The sequence below is a fragment of the Lissotriton vulgaris genome, chromosome 11 (assembly GCF_964263255.1).
Source record: "Lissotriton vulgaris chromosome 11, aLisVul1.2, whole genome shotgun sequence".
Lineage (NCBI taxonomy): Eukaryota > Metazoa > Chordata > Amphibia > Caudata > Salamandridae > Lissotriton > Lissotriton vulgaris.
The window spans coordinates 484,270,065-484,288,754 of record NC_141699.1 but is presented as its reverse complement, the minus strand read 5'-3'; the positions used below and the strand labels follow the sequence as shown (position 1 = coordinate 484,288,754).

General features: G+C 43.0%; 10 non-coding genes across 10 annotated transcripts; all 10 read left to right on the top strand.

Annotated features, from left to right (window-relative positions):
• Positions 1 to 1,516: 1,516 nt before the first annotated feature.
• On the top strand, positions 1,517 to 1,598 carry TRNAS-CGA (transfer RNA serine (anticodon CGA)). Its single transcript has one exon. It is a non-coding gene; the product is annotated as a tRNA-Ser (tRNA).
• A 542-nt stretch (positions 1,599 to 2,140) lies between these two features.
• On the top strand, positions 2,141 to 2,222 carry TRNAS-UGA (transfer RNA serine (anticodon UGA)). Its single transcript has one exon. It is a non-coding gene; the product is annotated as a tRNA-Ser (tRNA).
• A 543-nt stretch (positions 2,223 to 2,765) lies between these two features.
• On the top strand, positions 2,766 to 2,847 carry TRNAS-UGA (transfer RNA serine (anticodon UGA)). Its single transcript has one exon. It is a non-coding gene; the product is annotated as a tRNA-Ser (tRNA).
• A 546-nt stretch (positions 2,848 to 3,393) lies between these two features.
• On the top strand, positions 3,394 to 3,475 carry TRNAS-CGA (transfer RNA serine (anticodon CGA)). Its single transcript has one exon. It is a non-coding gene; the product is annotated as a tRNA-Ser (tRNA).
• Positions 3,476 to 4,639: 1,164 nt separating this feature from the next.
• Positions 4,640 to 4,720, top strand: TRNAS-UGA (transfer RNA serine (anticodon UGA)). The gene has a single exon. It is a non-coding gene; the product is annotated as a tRNA-Ser (tRNA).
• Positions 4,721 to 7,142: 2,422 nt separating this feature from the next.
• TRNAS-UGA (transfer RNA serine (anticodon UGA)) lies at positions 7,143 to 7,224 on the top strand. Its single transcript has one exon. It is a non-coding gene; the product is annotated as a tRNA-Ser (tRNA).
• Positions 7,225 to 7,768: 544 nt separating this feature from the next.
• Positions 7,769 to 7,850, top strand: TRNAS-UGA (transfer RNA serine (anticodon UGA)). The gene has a single exon. It is a non-coding gene; the product is annotated as a tRNA-Ser (tRNA).
• A 1,170-nt stretch (positions 7,851 to 9,020) lies between these two features.
• TRNAS-UGA (transfer RNA serine (anticodon UGA)) lies at positions 9,021 to 9,102 on the top strand. The gene has a single exon. It is a non-coding gene; the product is annotated as a tRNA-Ser (tRNA).
• A 541-nt stretch (positions 9,103 to 9,643) lies between these two features.
• TRNAS-CGA (transfer RNA serine (anticodon CGA)) lies at positions 9,644 to 9,725 on the top strand. The gene has a single exon. It is a non-coding gene; the product is annotated as a tRNA-Ser (tRNA).
• A 1,167-nt stretch (positions 9,726 to 10,892) lies between these two features.
• TRNAS-UGA (transfer RNA serine (anticodon UGA)) lies at positions 10,893 to 10,974 on the top strand. Its single transcript has one exon. It is a non-coding gene; the product is annotated as a tRNA-Ser (tRNA).
• The last annotated feature ends 7,716 nt before the right edge of the window (positions 10,975 to 18,690 follow it).

Here is an 18,690-nt window from a genome sequence, read left to right as displayed (position 1 = left end):
AAGTGGTTCCAGAATTGGAAACACTACATATCAGGCCAACTTCTCACATGCAGTGATTGATTACCGCTCATCGGTGCCCTGTCACTCACTTTGAGTGATGCGTATTGCTATTTTTATTAATTGTATGAAAGCATGCAAAATAAGTGAGGACAACAGGGCACTGCTGGTACGTGCCCCGTCCTTCTGTTACTTTATTTTTTATGTCTCGGCCTGACGTGAGTAGTGCATGGCTCGTATACGACAACTGTGACATCATACTCACGCAGCTGCGATGGCCAAGTGGTTAAGGCTTTGGACTTGAAATTCAATGGAGTTTCCCCGCGTAGGTTTGAATCCTGCTTGCAGCGTCATGAGATTTTGCATGAACACCATTTGGTTTAGTTGAGTAAATGTTCACTTCTCGTTACGCAATCCTCATCAAGTCACAGAGTTAAACGGCAAAAACTCAAACTAGATGTAAACATTGAGACAATTTCCACACCCAGGAAGTGTTTTAGAGAGCAGGTGCCTCGAAAGGGTTCGTAGTCTGGACCTGTCCTGCATGATCTAGACAAGTCACGAAAAGAGTAATTATTTTTTTTATGAAGCGTGTCTTGTTTAGGCTTTTGGACTCTTTCTTAGTACACTTAAGGGCCCGTTACCAACGCCGTAATATAGGGAAAAGAGGGTAGAAATGCGCAGTGATTGATTACCGCTCATCTGTGCCCTGTCACTCACTTTGAGTGATGCTTGTTGCTATTTTTATTAATTGTATGAAAGCATTCAAAATAAGTGGGGGATACAGGGCACTGCTGGTACGTGCCCCGTCCTGCCGTTACTTTAATTTTTAGGTCTCGGCCTGACGTGAGCAGCGTATGGCTCGTATACGACAACAGTGACATCATACTCACGTAGCTGCGATGGCCGAGTGGTTAAGGCGTTGGACTTGAAATCCAATGGAGTTTCCCCACGTAGATTCGAATCCTGCTTGCAGCGTCATGAGATTTTGCATGAACACCATTTGGTTTAGTTAAGTAAATGTTCACTTCTCGTTACGCAATCCTCATCAAGTCACAGAGTTAAACGGCAAAAACTCAAACTAGATGTAAACATTGAGACAATTTCCACACCTAGGAAGTGTTTTAGAGAGCTGGTGTCTCGGAAGGGTTTGTAGTCTGGACATGTCCTGCCTGATCTAGATAAGTCATGAAAAGAGTACTTTTTTATGATGCATGTCTTGTTTAGGCTTTTGGACTCTTTCTTAGTACACTTAAGGGCCCGTTACCACCGCCGTAATATAGGGAAAAGTGGGTAGAAACATGCAGTGATTGATTACCACTCATCTGTGCCCTTTCACTCACTTTGAGTGATGCATGTTGCTATTTTTATTAATTGTATGAAAGCATGCAAAATAAGTGAGGACAACAGGGCACTGCTGGTACGTGCCCCGTCCTTCCGTTACTTTATTTTTTTGGTCTCCGCCTGACATGAGCAGAGCATGGCTCGTATACGACAACAGTGACATCATACTCATGCAGCTGCGATGGCCGAGTGGTTAAGGCGTTGGACTCGAAATCCAATGGGGTTTACCTGCGCAGGTTCGAATCCTGCTTGCAGCGTAGTGTGATTTTGCATGAACACCATTTGGTTTAGTTAAGGAAATGTTCACTTCTCGTTACGCAATCCTCATCAAGTCACAGAGTTAAATGGCAAAAACTCAAACTAGATGTAAACATTAAAATAATTTCCACACCTAGGAAGTGTTTTAGAGAGCAGGTGGCTCGGAAGGGTTTGTAGTCTGGACCTATCCTGCCTGATCTAGACAAGTTACGAAATGAGTAATTTTTTAATGAAGCGTGTCTTGTTTAGGCTTTTGGACTCTTTCTGAGTACACTTAAGGGCCCGTTGCCACCGCCGTAATATATGGAAACGAGGGTAGAAATGTGCAGTGATTGATTATCGCTCATCTGTGCCCTGTCACTCATTTTGAGTGATGCATATTGCTATTTTTATTAATTGTATGAAAATATGCAAAATAAGTGAGGACAACAGGGCACTGCTGGTATGTGCCCCGTCCTTCCGTTACTTTATTTTTTAGGTCTCGACCTGACATGAGTAGCGCATGGCTCGTATACGACAACAGTGACATCATACTCACGCAGCTGCCATGGCCGAGTGGTTAAGGTGTTGGACTTGAAATCCAATGGGGTTTCCCCGCGTAGGTTCGAATCCTGCTTGCAGCGGCATGAGATTTTGCATGAACACCATTTGGTTAAGTTAAGTAAATGTTCACTTCTCATTACGCAATCCTCATCAAGTCACAGAGTTAAACTGCAAAAACTCAAACTAGATGTAAACATTGAGACAATTTCCACACCCAGGAAGTGTTTTAGAGAGCAGGTGGCTCGGAAGGGTTCGTAGTCTGGACCTGTCCTGCCTGATCTAGACAAGTCATGAAAAGAGTACTTTTTTTTATGAAGCGTGTCTTGTTTAAGCTTTTGGACTCTTTCTGAGTACACTTAAGGGCCCGTTGCCACCGCCGTAATATAGGGAAACGAGGATAGAAATGTGCAGTGATTGATTACCGCTCATCGGTGCCCTGTCACTCACTTTGAGTGATGCGTATTGCTATTTTTATTAATTGTATGAAAGCATGCAAAATAAGTGAGGACAACAGGGCACTGCTGGTACGTGCCCCGTCCTTCTGGTACTTTATTTTTTATGTCTCGGCCTGACGTGAGTAGTGCATGGCTCGTATACGACAACTGTGACATCATACTCACGCAGCTGCGATGGCTGAGTGGTTAAAGCGTTGGACTTGAAATCCAATGGGGTATCCCCGCGTAGGTTCGAATCCTGCTTGCAGCGTCATGAGATTTTGCATGAACACCATTTGGTTTAGTTAAGTAAATGTTCACTTCCTGTTACGCAATCCTCATCAAGTCACAGAGTTAAACGGCAAAAACTCAAACTAGATGTAAACATTGAGACAATTTCCACACCCAGGAAGTGTTTTAGAGAGCAGGTGCCTCGGAAGGGTTCGTAGTCTGGACCTGTCCTGCATGATCTAGACAAGTCACGAAAAGAGTAATTATTTTTTTTATGAAGCGTGTCTTGTTTAGGCTTTTGGACTTTTTCTTAGTACACTTAAGGGCCCGTTACCACCGCCGTAATATAGGGAAAAGAGGATAGAAATGAGCAGTGATTGATTACCGCTCATCTGTGCCCTGTCACTCACTTTGATTGATGCTTGTTGCTATTTTTATTAATTGTATGAAAGCATTCAAAATAAGTGGGGGATACAGGGCACTGCTGGTACGTGCCCCGTCCTGCCGTTACTTTAATTTTTAGGTCTCGGCCTGACGTGAGCAGCGTATGGCTCGTATACGACAACAGTGACATCATACTCATGCAGCTGCGATGGCTGAGTGGTTAAGGCGTTGAACTCGAAATCCAATGAGGTTTCCCTGCGCAGGTTCGAATCCTGCTTGCAGCGTAGTGTGATTTTGCATGAACACCATTTGGTTTAGTTAAGTAAATGTTCACTTCTCGTTAGGCAATCCTCATCAAGTCACAGAGTTAAACGGCAAAAACTCAAACTAGATGTAAACATTGAGACAATTTCCACACCCAGGAAGTGTTTTAGAGAGCTGGTGGCTCGGAAGGGTTTGTAGTCTGGACCTGTCCTGCCTCATCTAGACAAGTCATGAAAAGAGTACTTTTTTTATGATGCATGTCTTGTTTAGGCTTTTGGACTCTTTCTTAGTACACTTAAGGGCCCGTTACCACCGCCGTAATATAGGGAAAAGTGGGTAGAAACATGCAGTGATTGATTACCACTCATCTGTGCCCTTTCACTCACTTTGAGTGATGCATGTTGCTATTTTTATTAATTGTATGAAAGCATGCAAAATAAGTGAGGACAACAGGGCACTGCTGGTACGGGCCCCGTCCTTCCGTTACTTTATTTTTTAGGTCTCTGCCTGACGTAAGTAGCGCATGGCTCGTATACGACAACAGTGACATCATACTCAAGCAGCTGCGATGGCCGAGTGGTTAAGGTGATAGACTTGAAATCCAATGGGGTTTCCCCGAGTAGGTTTGAATCCTGCTTGCAGCGTCATGAGATTTTGCATGAACACCATTTGGTTTAGTTAAGTAAATGTTCACTTCTCGTTACGCAATCCTCATCAAGTCAGAGTTAAACGGCAAAAACTCAAACTAGATGTAAACATTGAGACAATTTCCACACCCAGGAAGTGTTTTAGAGAGCAGGTGGCTCGGAAGGGTTCGTAGTCTGGACCTGTCCTGCCTGATCTGGACAAGTCATGAAAAGAGTACTTTTTTTATGATGCGTGTCTTGTTTAAGCTCTTGGACTCTTTCTGAGTAAACTTAAGGGCCCGTTGCCACCGTCGTAATATAGGGAAAAGAGGGTAGAAATGTGCAGTGATTGATTACCGCTCATCTGTGCCCTTTCACTCACTTTGAGTAATGCGTATTGCTATTTTTATTAATTGTATGAAAGCATGCGAAATAAGTGAGAACAACAGGGCACTGCTGGTACGTGCCCCGTCCTTACGTTACTTCATTTTTTAGGTCTCGGCCTGACGTGAGTAGCGCATTGCTCGTATATGACAACTGTGACATCATACTCACGCAGCTGCGATGGCCGAGTGGTTAAGGCGTTGGACTTGAAATCCAATGGGGTTACCCGCGTAGGTTCGAATCCTGCTTGCAGCATCATGAGCTTTAGCATGAACACCATTTGGTTTAGTTAAGTAAATGTTCACTTCTCGTTAAGGAATCCTCATCAAGTCACAGTGTTAAACGGCAAAAACTCAAACTAGATGTAAACATTGAGACAATTTCCACACCAACGAAGTGTTTTAGAGAGCAGGTGGTTCGGAAGAGTTCGTAGTCTGGACCTGTCCTGCCTGATCTAGACAAGTCATGAAAAGAGTACTTTTTTTATGAAGCGTGTCTTGTTTAAGCTTTTGGACTCTTTCTGAGTACACTTAAGGGCCCGTTGCCACCGCCGTAATATAGGGAAACGAGGATAGAAATGTGCAGTGATTGATTACCGCTCATCTGTGCCCTGTCACTCACTTTGAGTGATGCGTATTGCTATTTTTATTAATTGTATGAAAGCATGCAAAATAAGTGAGGACAACAGGGCACTGCTGGTACGTGCCCCGTCCTTCTGTTGCTTTATTGTTTATGTCTCGGCCTGACGTGAGTAGTGCATGGCTCGTATACGACAACTGTGCCGTCATACTCACGCAGCTGCGATGGCCGAATGGTTGAGGCGTTGGACTTGAAATCCAACGGGGTTTCCCCGCGTAGGTTCGAATCCTGCTTGCAGTGTCATGAGATTTTGCATGAACACCATTTGGTTTAGTTAAGTAAATGTTCACTTCTCGTTACGCAATCCTCATCAAGTCACAGAGTTAAACGGCAAAAACTCAAACTAGATGTAAACTTTGAAACAATTTCCACACCCAGGAAGTGTTTTAGAGAGCAGGTGGCTCGGAAGGGTTCGTAGTCTGGACCTGTCCTGCATGATCTAGACAAGTCACGAAAAGAGTAATTTTTTTTTTTTTATGAAGCGTGTCTTGTTTAGGCTTTTGGACTCCTTCTTAGTACACTTAAGGGCCCGTTACCACCGCCGTAATACAGGGAAAAGAGGGTAGAAATGCGCAGTGATTGATTACCGCTCATCTGTGCCCTGTCACTCACTTTGAGTGATGCTTGTTGCTATTTTTATTAATTGTATGAAAGCATTCAAAATAAGTGGGGGATACAGGGCACTGCTGGTACGTGCCCCGTCCTGCCGTTACTTTAATTTTTAGGTCTCGGCCTGACGTGAGCAGCGTATGGCTCGTATACGACAACAGTGACATCATACTCATGCAGCTGCGCTGGCTGAGTGGTTAAGGTGTTGGACTCGAAATCCAATCTGGTTTCCCTGCGCAGGTTCGAATCCCGCTTGCAGCATAGTGTAATTTTGCATGAACACCATTTGGTTTAGTTAAGTAAATGTTCACTTCTCGTTACGCAATCCTCATCAAGTCACTGAGTTAAATGGAAAAAACTCAAACTAGATGTAAACATTGAGACAATTTCCACACCCAGGAAGTGTTTTAGAGAGATGGTGGCTCGGAATGGTTTGTAGTCTGGACCTGTCCTGCCTGATCTAGACAAGTCATGAAAAGAGTCCTTTTTTTATGAAGCATGTCTTGTTTAGGCTTTTGGACTCTTTCTTAGTACACTTAAGGGCCCGTTACCACCGCCGTAATATAGGGAAAAGTGGGTAGAAACATGCAGTGATTGATTACCACTCATCTGTGCCCTTTCACTCACTTTGAGTGATGCATGTTGCTATTTTTATTAATTGTATGAAAGCATGCAAAATAAGTGAGGACAACAGGGCACTGCTGGTACGTGCCCCGTCCTTCCGTTACTTTATTTTTTTGGTCTCGGCCTGACATGAGCAGAGCATGGCTCGTATACGACTACAGTAACATCATACTCATGCAGCTGCGATGGCCGAGTGGTTAAGGCGTTGGACTTGAAAACCAATGTGGTTTCCCTGCGCAGGTTCGAATCCTGATTGCAGCGTAGTGTGATTTTGCATGAACACCATTTGGTTTAGTTAAGGAAATGTTCACTTCTCGTTACGCAATCCTCATCAAGTCACAGAGTTAAATGGCAAAAACTCAAAATAGATGTAAACATTGAAACTATTTCCACACCTAGGAAGTGTTTTAGAGAGCAGGTGGCCCGGAAGGGTTTGTAGTCTGGACCTATCCTACCTGATCTAGACAAGTTACGAAAAGAGTAATTTTTTTTTATGAAGCGTGTCTTGTTTAGGCTTTTGGACTCTTTCTGAGTACAATTAAGGGCCCGTTGCCACCGCCGTAATATAGGGAAACGAGGATAGAAATGTGCAGTGATTGATTACCGCTCATCGGTTCCCTGTCACTCACTTTGAGTGATGCGTATTGCTATTTTTATTAATTGTATGAAAGCATGCCAAATAAGTGAGGACAACAGGGCACTGCTGGTACGTGTCCCGTCCTTCTGTTACTTTATTTTTTATGTCTCGGCCTGACGTGAGTAGTGCATGGCTCGTATACGACAACAATGACATCATACTCACGCAGCTGCGATGGCCGAGTGGTTAAGGCGTTGGACTTGAAATCCAATGGGGTTTACCCGCGTAGGTTCGAATCCTGCTTGCAGCGTCATGAGATTTTGCATGAACACCATTTGGTTTAGTTAAGTAAATGTTTATTTCTTGTTACGCAATCCTCATCAAGTCACAGAGTTAAACGGCAAAAACTCAAACTAGATGTAAACATTGAAACAATTTCCACACCTAGGAAGTGTTTTAGAGAGCAGGTGGCTCGGAAGGGTTTGTAGTCTGGACCTATCCTGCCTGATCTAGACAAGTTACGAAATGAGTAATTTTTTTTTATGAAGCGTGTCTTGTTTAGGCTTTTGGACTCTTTCTGAGTACACTTAAGGGCCCGTTGCCACCGCCGTAATATATGGAAACGAGGGTAGAAATGTGCAGTGATTGATTACCGCTCATCTGTGCCCTGTCACTCATTTTGAGTGATGCATATTGCTATTTTTATTAATTGTATGAAAGTATGCGAAATAAGTGAGGACAACAGGGCACTGCTGGTATGTGCCCCGTCCTTCTGTTACTTTATTATTTAGGTCTCCACCTGACATGAGTAGCGCATGGCTCGTATACGACAACAATGACATCATACTCACGCAGCTGCGATGGCCGAGTGGTTAAGGCGTTGGACTTGAAATCCAATGGGGTTTACCCGCGTAGGTTCGAATCCTGCTTGCAGCGGCATGAGCTTTTGCATGAACACCATTTGGTTTAGTTAAGTAAATGTTCACTTCTCATTATGCAATCCTCATCAAGTCACAGCGTTAAACTGCAAAAACTCAAACTAGATGTAAACATTGAGACAATTTCCACACCCAGGAAGTGTTTTAGAGAGCAGGTGGCTCGGAAGGGTTCGTAGTCTGGACCTTTCCTGCCTGATCTAGACAAGTCATGAAAAGAGTACTTTTTTTTATGAAGCGTGTCTTGTTTAAGCTTTTGGATTCTTTCTGAGTACACTTAAGGGCCCGTTGCCACCGCCGTAATATAGGGAAACGAGGATAGAAATGTGCAGTGATTGATTACCGCTCATCTGTGCCCTGTCACTCACTTTGAGTGATGCGTATTGCTATTTTTATTTATTGTATGAAAGCATGCAAAATAAGTGAGGACAACAGGGCACTGCTGGTACTTGCCCCGACCTTCTGTTACTTTATTTTTTATGTCTCGGCCTGACGTGAGTAGTGCATGGCTTGTATACGACAACTGTGACATCATACTCACGCAGCTGCGATGGCCGAGTGGTTAAGGCGTTGAACTTGAAATCCAATGAGGTTTCCCCACGTAGGTTCGAATCCTGCTTGCAGCGTCATGAGATTTTGCATGAACACCATTTGGTTTAGTTAAGTAAATGTTCACTTCTTGTTACGCAATCCTCATCAAGTCACAGAGTTAAACGGCAAAAACTCAAACTAGATGTAAACATTGAGACAATTTCCACACCCAGGAAGTGTTTTAGAGAGCAGATGCCTCGGAAGGGTTCGTAGTCTGGACCTGTCCTGCATGATCTAGACAAGTCACGAAAAGAGTAATTTTTTTTTTATGAAGCGTTTCTTGTTTAGGCTTTTGGACTCTTTCTTAGTACACTTAAGGGCCCGTTACCACCGCCATAATATAGGGAAAAGAGGGTAGAAATGCGCAGTGATTGATTACCGCTCATCTGTGCCCTGTCACTCACTTTGATTGATGCTTGTTGCTATTTTTATTAATTGTATGAAAGCATTCAAAATAAGTGGGGGATACAGGGCACTGCTGGTACGTGCCCCGTCCTGCCGTTACTTTAATTTTTAGGTCTCGGCCTGACGTGAGCAGCGTATGGCTCGTATACGACAACAGTGACATCTTACTCATGCAGCTGCAATGGCCGAGTGGTTAAGGCGTTGGACTTGAAATCCAATGGGGTTTCCCTGCGCAGGTTCGAATCCTGCTTGCAGCGTAGTGTGATTTTGCATGAACACCATTTGGTTTAGTTAAGTAAATGTTCACTTCTCGTTACCCAATCCTCATCAAGTCACTAGTTAAATGGAAAAATCTCAAACTAGATGTAAACATTGAGACAATTTCCTCACCCAGGAAGTGTTTTAGAGAGGTGGTGGCTCGGAAGGGTTTGTAGTCTGGACCTGTCCTGCCTGATCTAGACAAGTCATGAAAAGAGTACTTTTTTTTATGAAGCATGTCTTGTTTAGGCTTTTGGACTCTTTCTTAGTACACTTAAGGGCCCGTTACCACCGCCGTAATATAGGGAAAAGTGGGTAGAAACATGCAGTGATTGATTACCACTCATCTGTGCCCTTTCACTCACTTTGAGTGATGCATGTTGCTATTTTTATTATTGTATGAAAGCATGCAAAATAAGTGAGGACAACAGGGCACTGCTGGTACGTGCCCCGTCCTTCCGTTACTTTATTTTTTTGGTCTCGGCCTGACATGAGCAGAGCATGGCTCGTATATGACAACAGTGACATCATACTCATGCAGCTGCGATGGCCGAGTGGTTAAGGCGTTGGACTCGAAATCCAATGGGGTTTCCCTGCGCAGGTTCGAATCCTGCTTGCAGCGTAGTGTGATTTTGCATGAACACCATTTGGTTTAGTTAAGGAAAGGTTCACTTCTCGTTACGCGATCCTCATCAAGTCACAGAGTAAAATGGCAAAAACTCAAACTAGATGTAAACATTGAAACTATTTCCACACCTAGGAAGTGTTTTAGAGAGCAGGTGGCTCGGAAGGGTTTGTAGTCTGGACCTATCCTGCCTGATCTAGACAAGTTACGAAAAGATAATTTTTTTTATGAAGCGTGTCTTGTTTAGGCTTTTGGACTCTTTCTGAGTACAATTAAGGGCCCGTTGCCACCGCCGTAATATAGGGAAACGAGGGTAGAAATGTGCAGTGATTGATTACCGCTCATCTGTGCCCTGTCACTCACTTTGAGTGATGCGTATTGCTATTTTTATTAATTGTATGAAAGTATGCGAAATAAGTGAGGACAACAGGGAACTGCTGGTACGTGCCCCGTCCTTCCGTTTCTTTATTTTTTAGGTCTCGGCCTGACATGAGTAGCGCATGGCTCGTATACGACAACAGTGACATCATACTCATGCAGCTGTGATGGCCGTTTGGTTAAGGTGTTGGACTTGAAATCCAATGGGGTTTCCCCGCGTAGGTTCGAATCCTGCTTGCAGCGTCATGAGATTTTGCATGAACACCATTTGGTTTAGTTAAGTAAATGTTCACTTCTCATTACGCAATCCTCATCAAGTCACAGAGTTAAACGGCAAAAACTCAAACTAGATGTAAACATTGAGACAATTTCCACACCCAGGAAGTGTTTTAGAGAGCAGGTGGCTTGGAAGGGTTCGTATTCTGGACCTGTCCTGCCTGATCTAGACAAGTCATGAAAAGAGTACTTTTTTTTATGAAGCGTGTCTTGTTTAAGCTTTTGGACTCTTTCTGAGTACACTTAAGGGCCCGTTGCCACCGCCGTAATATAGGGAAACGAGGATAAAAATGTGCATCGATTGATTACCGCTCATCTGTGCCCTGTCACTCACTTTGAGTGATGCGTATTGCTATTTTTATTAATTGTATGAAAGCATGCAAAATAAGTGAGGACAACAGGGCACTGCTGGTACGTGCCCCGTCCTTCTGTTACTTTATTTTTTATGTCTCGGCCTGACTTGAGTAGTGAATGGCTCGTATACGACAACTGTGACATCATACTCACGCAGCTGCGATGGCCGAGTGGTTAAGGCGTTGGACTTGAAATCCAATGGGGTTTCCCCGCGTAGGTTCGAATCCTGCTTGCAGCGTCATGAGATTTTGCATGAACACCATTTGGTTTAGTTAAGTAAATGTTCACTTCTCATTACGCAATCCTAATCAAGTCACAGAGTTAAACGGCAAAAACTCAAACTAGATGTAAACATTGAGACAATTTCCACACCCAGGAAGTGTTTTAGAGAGCAGGTGGCTCGGAAGGGTTCGTAGTCTGGACCTGTCCTGCATGATCTAGACAAGTCACGAAAAGAGTAATTATTTTTTTTATGAAGCGTGTCTTGTTTAGGCTTTTGGACTCTTTCTTATTACACTTAAGGGCCCGTTACCACCGCCGTAATATAGGGAAAAGAGGGTAGGAATGCGCAGTGATTGACTACCGCTCATCTGTGCCCTGTCACTCACTTTGAGTGATGCTTGTTGCTAATTTTATTAATTGTATGAAAGCATTCAAAATAAGTGGGGGTGTAGTGTAGTTCCTAGTTTCCCACTAGGCCCTGCGCATTGGAATAACATAAACAGTAGTATCGACGTGGAACTGCGGATATTCCAGGCCTCCACTGAGTATGCTAAACTTAATTGGGTTGTGTTACCAACTAGCTCAGAGGTCACTGGAAACTTTCTTCTCTGCATAGGAAGTGATCAGCTTCCTTGGCACAGACAAGAAGGGATTCAGTTTTCCAACAACCGTGCAACATGACAACTTTGCTCCTCAGATCAAGAGTCAATCTCTAGGGTCGTGTGAAACAATAGACATGTATTTCACTCAGTCAGTCTAGTGCAGTTTACTTTCACGAGATGTAGAGAATAGAGAGACGGGCGTTTGTCAATAAAGGGTTAACATTTATTGAACAGTCTTTCTTCTCGTACAAGAGAAATGAATTGCCACAATTGCAATAATTGTTATTATAAAAAGTACGTACAGTAAGATAAGTATTGCGAAATAGAACTGTAAAAGCATTGATATGGTTTCTTAGCCATACAATGGTTTAAAAGTAATAAAACATATATACAGTCATATATACATTAGGCTAACATACTCAACTGGTGCTTCTAACTACGTCTACCCCAGTGTGCCTGACCTAAGCCTAACACGTGAAAGGGGAGTAAGTAAGTAGCTTTCAGTTAAGTTGGTTTTGCCAAGGTTTGTTTCAAGAATTCTCGTCTAAGGGTTTAGTCAACACCATACCTCTGAATAGAATGATGGAGGATTGGTATCTCCTTCAGGGGTCTCTCTCGATATCCCAGTCACCCGCGAGGGTAAACCGGAAACGCCGTGGCTGGATTTCTCTGCACGAGAAAGGCAGCGGGTCTCTTCAGCGCGTCGAGGAAGGAGGGGGGACAGCGTCCGCGGGCAGCTGGAATCTGCTGGATGTCTTCGCAGAGGGACGGCTGTTCAGCTCCTTAAGCGTACTGCACCATAGGTCGCGCTTTAGCGGCGATAATGGTATCAGCAGCTTCACCACCACAGGATAGCAGGCTGCAGCGACAGAGTGCTAGATTTACCAACACGGGGTCGTGCAGGCAGCTGGCTTCAGTAGCTCGTACAACAGGCATTGCTTAAGGCAACGTTGGTAATATTTATACCTGACAGGTGCCGGGTTTGACGCAAGTTTGCTGGACATAAGACGTCAATTAAAGATGTCACTAGGAAGTGATAGTTATCAGTTGCTCATTAGAGTTCTATTACTAATCAAAACATAGCAAGCGAGGATTTCCAGGTTTGCTGAGTTTTTATCTTGTTGAAGAACTCGGAGTGTTATCTAGGAATATCAGATAGTGACTACTGCTCTGTCATTGCACTAATTGGTCGCAAAGGAAGTGGCAGAGGGAACTATGCTGGAATGTGGCTCTGTTCGTGTGAGGCCAGAGATGACTTTTCAGAAAATCGCACTTGAACGGTTATGCCAATATAGGGAATAAATGGATTTATAGCCGAATAGGGGCATAAGGTCACAGTATCGATCAGGAACCTAGATAAACACGCAACACCCACTCCACGGGTTAATGTCCATCAAAATTACTAAAACTAAGCAATTAGATGCATGTGTAACATTGCCCACCCCAAAATACATAAATGCATTCGAAATAGGCGTACTTGTAATACATGGATTTAGGTACTGTACGTTTTTTAAAGCATAGTAATCATTCCAAAAATTATTGCATATGAAATCAATGAACGATTATGCAAAAGGAATTACACATGAAGTATCTCTGACAGAAGAAAAGGCGAGATAAATCATCACATAAAAATGCATTGTAATAACATGTGCGCTAGAGGCTGGTGTAATGTTGTTATGTCTCTAGATGTGTTTAGAAATAGAAGTGTGAAGCTTCTGTTCTCTAAGAATAGTTTTTACGTTAAGCAAAGAATTGTTCGTGCCAAAAAAGGTCAATATCAGAAAAATTGTCCAATTCAAAGAAAATAGTTTTCCAAAGCTCTTGGCAGTTTTTGTTGATCAAAACTGAAGGCCGAATTCAGAGTTCATGGGAACGCTGTGTGTCGGAAAGCTTCTCAAAAGTTATTGTTTCTCTGTGGGTGAGAACATCGTATCAGACAGGCTCTCAAAGAATTGGTCTACAAATTCAGGTGATAGTTCAACCAAATTAGATAGCGCTGTGACTTGGCAGGTGTGAGAATGATTGCTGTCATCGAAGGCAGGACCAGCAATGCTCACAGAACGTTGTACCTGGATGATGTTGCTTTTGTCACTCGCTCCACTGTTACCACTTGGCTGTAGTACAGGAGTCTCCACGAATGCCGTCATCAGGATTGGTAGCCGCTGGGGACAACACAATGCGTGAGCCGTTATTGGACTGAGCAAAGTATCGACGTCCATTGGTACTGCTGATGGAAGTGAAAGACAGATGTCCAACACGCATTCATCGCCGCAAAGCATACACCGTAGCACAGGTAAAATGCAATTTTGCCATATCGGTCTGAATGAAAGGAACCAGGTCATGTTTAGATCTCTCAGCCTGGCCAATCCGAGGACGTTAGTTATCCTGTCCCGGTAGCGCATTGCTAGGATTGTCTCTTCCATTCCCATGGGAGCTATGTCTGAGCCGAGGCTTGCCATAATGTAGCAGGAGGGTCAAAAATAGAATCCCTGCGACGAGTCCCAAAAATAATGGTATGCCGCCAAAAATGGAGTGCACGAAATTAGGAAAGATTCCCAAAATTGCCTGGAAGGGTGTTAGCAGTCCCGTAAAGACTGTCTTAAATATGCCTGGGATGCTTGTAGCACTAGACATGTTAAGGAGTTGGCTGAACATTTCTACGAAATGCACGGGGCAATTTGTTGATAAAAGGTCATGAACCTCAGTAGCCGTTCTTGCGACTAGAAGATCATACGTCTCTTTAGATGACGTTATAGGCACGGTTGTCTGTAAAAGTACAGATTTCATTTTGCTTAATGTATCAATTCGTATAGAATAGAGATTCAGACGAGGCCAGACGGGAGTCACTATGTCTGGAGGCCCGCTCGGGAACACTGCTTGCATACAACATTTGACCATGGACGTAACTTGTACTAGATAACTTTTCCCTGGCGTCAGGCCACAACATTTGTGATCCGTTCTAAGAATGTAACTCCCGTTTGCGAGTTGCATAAAGAAGGGCTCTATCTGAGTTGCAGATGTGACTAGCTGGTGGCATGAAAGGTTGTTTGAATTTCCATCACATGCTCCGTGTAAATTAATACCCTGACACAAAAGTATACCGCTTAGTGAGTGTTTACAGTTGTCACCACTAAGAAATACATTTTTGTCGCTGTCACTATAGCAAGAATGAGTGTATGGTAATTTCCATTCGGATTTAACATATCCTTTACCCAATTGTTCATACTGGCCAGCAGGTATGTACTCAAGGCACTTTTTAAATCGGAAAGTTGTTATCGGAATTGTGATAATTCCGTGTATTATCCATTCAATGACAGGACTCTCTGACATCGTCAATGGTAATCTCTCGAGTTTTTCGATGCTCAGGATTGTATAGTCTGCTCCTTTCTGTGCCAAACTGATCTGTTTATCAGTAAGGTTAAAACTGGAAAATAATGACGTTGTGTTGATTAAACGCCAAGGCACATAGCCTGAACGAAGATTTTGCAGCGTCCAGCCTAATTCTATAATAGAGCGTAATTGAGATTGGCCATGTTGTAACATTAGCAAATCTCTGTCTATCACATCAAAGGCAGAGGATACAATATTGTCCAAAGAATATATTCTGGAAGACAGAGTCGTTAACCCATTGTCTACCACAGAAAGTGATTTCTCCAAATTAATACGATCATTTTCTCGTATTTTTTCAGCAGTTTCAATTTGCTTTACTTTCCAAGCCTCGTTGTAAACAGCATAGATACTGGTCGCTATGAAATGCTTTTGACGCTGTTTGCGTGGTCCAAGAATGAAATCGCGCAAATCAGCACCATCTTTTAATAAAGACAAGTGTTGCTTAATTTCAGCCAGTGTGGATGTAGTTAGCCATTCTAGGCAGAGTTTCCCTACACTGTATGTTGTTATAATCCCTGGATGTTGTCTCTGGGAGTATCTAGGGTCTAATCTGGTCATTTTTAAACACTGTGTTTGATTCAGGAATCTATCTTGACAGCTATTTGTGTCTGTAGGCCAGATTAACCACTTTTTCCAATCAGGATGTGTTCTGTTGAAATGTAAAATTTGTGACACGTCTAACTCAATATCTGTGGTTGTATTCTCAGGTGTTGGCTTTGGTATAGACGGTGTTTTAAGGTCTTTGATCTTAGCTAGGCCAAGACAAGATGTTTGGTGTATTGTGTCATTCAAAAATAACATTTGTTCAGGTATCATGCAGGTTCTAAATAGTGCTTCAATTCCTTGCACCTGCCAATCTTTTGTACCCCAAATTGTTTTCGTTTCAATATTATTTTTCCAATAATCAAAACCAAATGTCATCATTTTGTCATAAAATGCTTCTGAATATATCAATTTAGAATTTGTCAGCATTGTTTTCATTCCTGTTTTATCTAACAGTTTATAATAAAACGTTTCTGCATCACTGGTGTTAAACCCTGAGAAGTATTTGAATTTCTCAAAAAATGCTTTAGAACTACTTTTAGGTGGTGTAGAACAATGTTCCCATTGATTATACATAAAAACATTTCTAGGCTGTGCAGATTTATGCAAGTAATGATCCCCATAGTGGGTGTTTACAGAATAACTGCTCATAACTAGATGAACCTTGTAAATAATCATGATCTGTGAATCTAGCTGACATTAATAAATCAGACATCATGTCATTAATACTGTTAAAGTCCCAATCATCAGAGAATGTACTAGGAGTCACAAAGTCACTTAAGGAAACCTTTAGTTGATGAGGATACTTCAGGATTTCGACCGGACCATAGATCTCATAGTCTGTTTTCTCCCATACTACCCCACCAGGTATTGGAATTGCTGTGACATTTACTGTTGACAGTTCTCTTTTCTTCACGTGGGATGATCTGTGTGGTTTCAGGACTAGGTTGATGTTCTGACTTGCCTTGTCCATTGTAATATATTTTCCTTCAATGAATTTTCCCAAACACAGTACCATGATGAGCCAAAGCAGGAGGAAAAATACACCTAGACCGAACCAGAACTCTAGCCAAGGGGAAATTAGGTAGATTTCCTTCAGTTGATGAAAGAGTTCCGTTGCTTTTTCTTTAAAAGACTTTTTTGTTTCTGGCATCACTTCGGGGTCGTTTAAATCTTCAGAGAAGTTGTCGAAGTTGATGAAATAACCAGAGGCAGTTCTGTCAATTGATGGGATTGTTCTTTCAATCTGTCTTTCGGTAGCACTTTCTGATGCCACATCATTGTAGACTGGTGTTGATTCTTGACGAACTGTTTCAATCTGTGTTTCAAGAGGCACGAGTTCCATGGCATTATTGCATAGTCCTTCATTGTGCACTGCAGGCTGATCGAATGTGATTAGTCTTTCAGTTTGAACCTCTTGGATTGTTGCAAGTTTGGGTATTCTGTTGTTTCTTGGGAGTCCACTGGGCCTACTGTTGATTATAGGCCACATGCTTGTGGTTTTACCAGATCGATAGACACGACTCTGTTCTCCTTTTTACCAGCAAGGGGCGGTAGCACAACTGATCTTGTTCCGGTGACTGCTAAGACAGGTACTGCTTTTCTGTAAGAAGGCCCAAATTCCTTCTTAACCGCGATCTTTTCTCTGACTAGATCCCCAATCTTTGGAATCCAGACAGGCCTTGCTGGGGCTGTTGCGGGTGGTGCCTCGTCAGTGGTACTTGGCTGTTGCTTTAACTTTATGTTGCTTAATGATTTTCTTGTTTCATTCAGTTCCTGTAAAACAGCCAAACGATTCTTTACATCAAAGTGCGTTGTTTCTTCTTGTACCACTGACATCTGACTATCGAGGTCCTGAACTCGCATTCTAATTCCGAACAATAGTTCGTATGGGCTGAAACCTTTTAGAGAATTTCTTGGCATGTTGTTAAGACTAGTCTGGACACTTATTAAATGTTTGACCCACCCAGCGCCTGAACCTAATACTTTCGCTGTTATAGATTGCTTTATGTCACGGTTTTTTCTTTCTACCACACTATTCCCTTCGGGGTGCGACGGACAAGAATACCGCAACCCAATTCCCATGCTGGCCATGGCCTCCTTATAGGCTCGAGAGCTGAAAGCAGGACCCTGGTCAGAATGGAACGTGGTAATTGCGTATGTGCCGATAAAGACTCGCGAATCTTTTATAACCGTTCTAGCATCAGCCGAGCGCTGGAGGCCTCATTTTTTTAAGTGCTTTTTGTCTTAATGGTGTACACTGGGACGCGCTTCTCTTCTTTGATTGCGCAGATAGACCGCCTTATGCTGTCTAGAAGGGATCCTGAAACTACACTTGCCGGTTCATCACTGCGATCTCTGTTGCAGTCTGGACAGTTCTTTGCGAAGTCATGAATTCCTTCACTCATGTCCGGCCACCAGTACTCTGATTGCAATTCTTTCAGAGAGGCTTTGATTGTTTGGTGTCTCAGACCCAATCCCATGTGTGCTTCCAGTAAGAGGAAGCCCCTCCTGCTCCTGTTTGGAATTACTCTGTCCCCCACTCCAGGGATTCGAGCAAAAGGAACGGAGTTTGCATCGATTATGTATGCATAATTGAGTGGATAGTTTACGGGTAGTGCTGCACAGTCGCCTTTTACGGTCGTTTTTACTGCCAGCATTGTTTCCCCGTCTATGTATTTATCTGTACGCTTTTTTGTGGCTACGGAAGCCGGTTTAGTTGCTTCCGCTTTGGCTGTATTAGCCAATGAATTCCCTGCAACGTGAACGCCATCACGCTGAAGACTCTGTGCGTGAATCACGTGAGACTTTTGTAGTTCTTTGTATAAAAGAGCTACCTCGTTCCAGAGCAATTTATGCTTTATTGTGGCACCTGTGTCATCTTTGTAGTCGTTTTCGATCCAACTCTGCAGCTTATTGTTGTAAGAGTTGACGCAAAAATGAGAATCGCACACTATAAGTGTCGGGAATTCACGTTCTGCATTTTCGAGCGCCATCTTTAAAGATCTGATTTCAGTTCTCTGAACCGAACAGTTTCTTACAGATTCAGTTTTTGTTACTTTCGGTCTGAATTTACCGCACAGCCAACGACCTTTTATAATCGCACACGCTGCATTGTAGGATTTGCTCTCTACGTTGAAATGCTGTACAAAGCTATCTGTATAGATTATACAGGCGTATTGTGGGAGAAGTAGAAT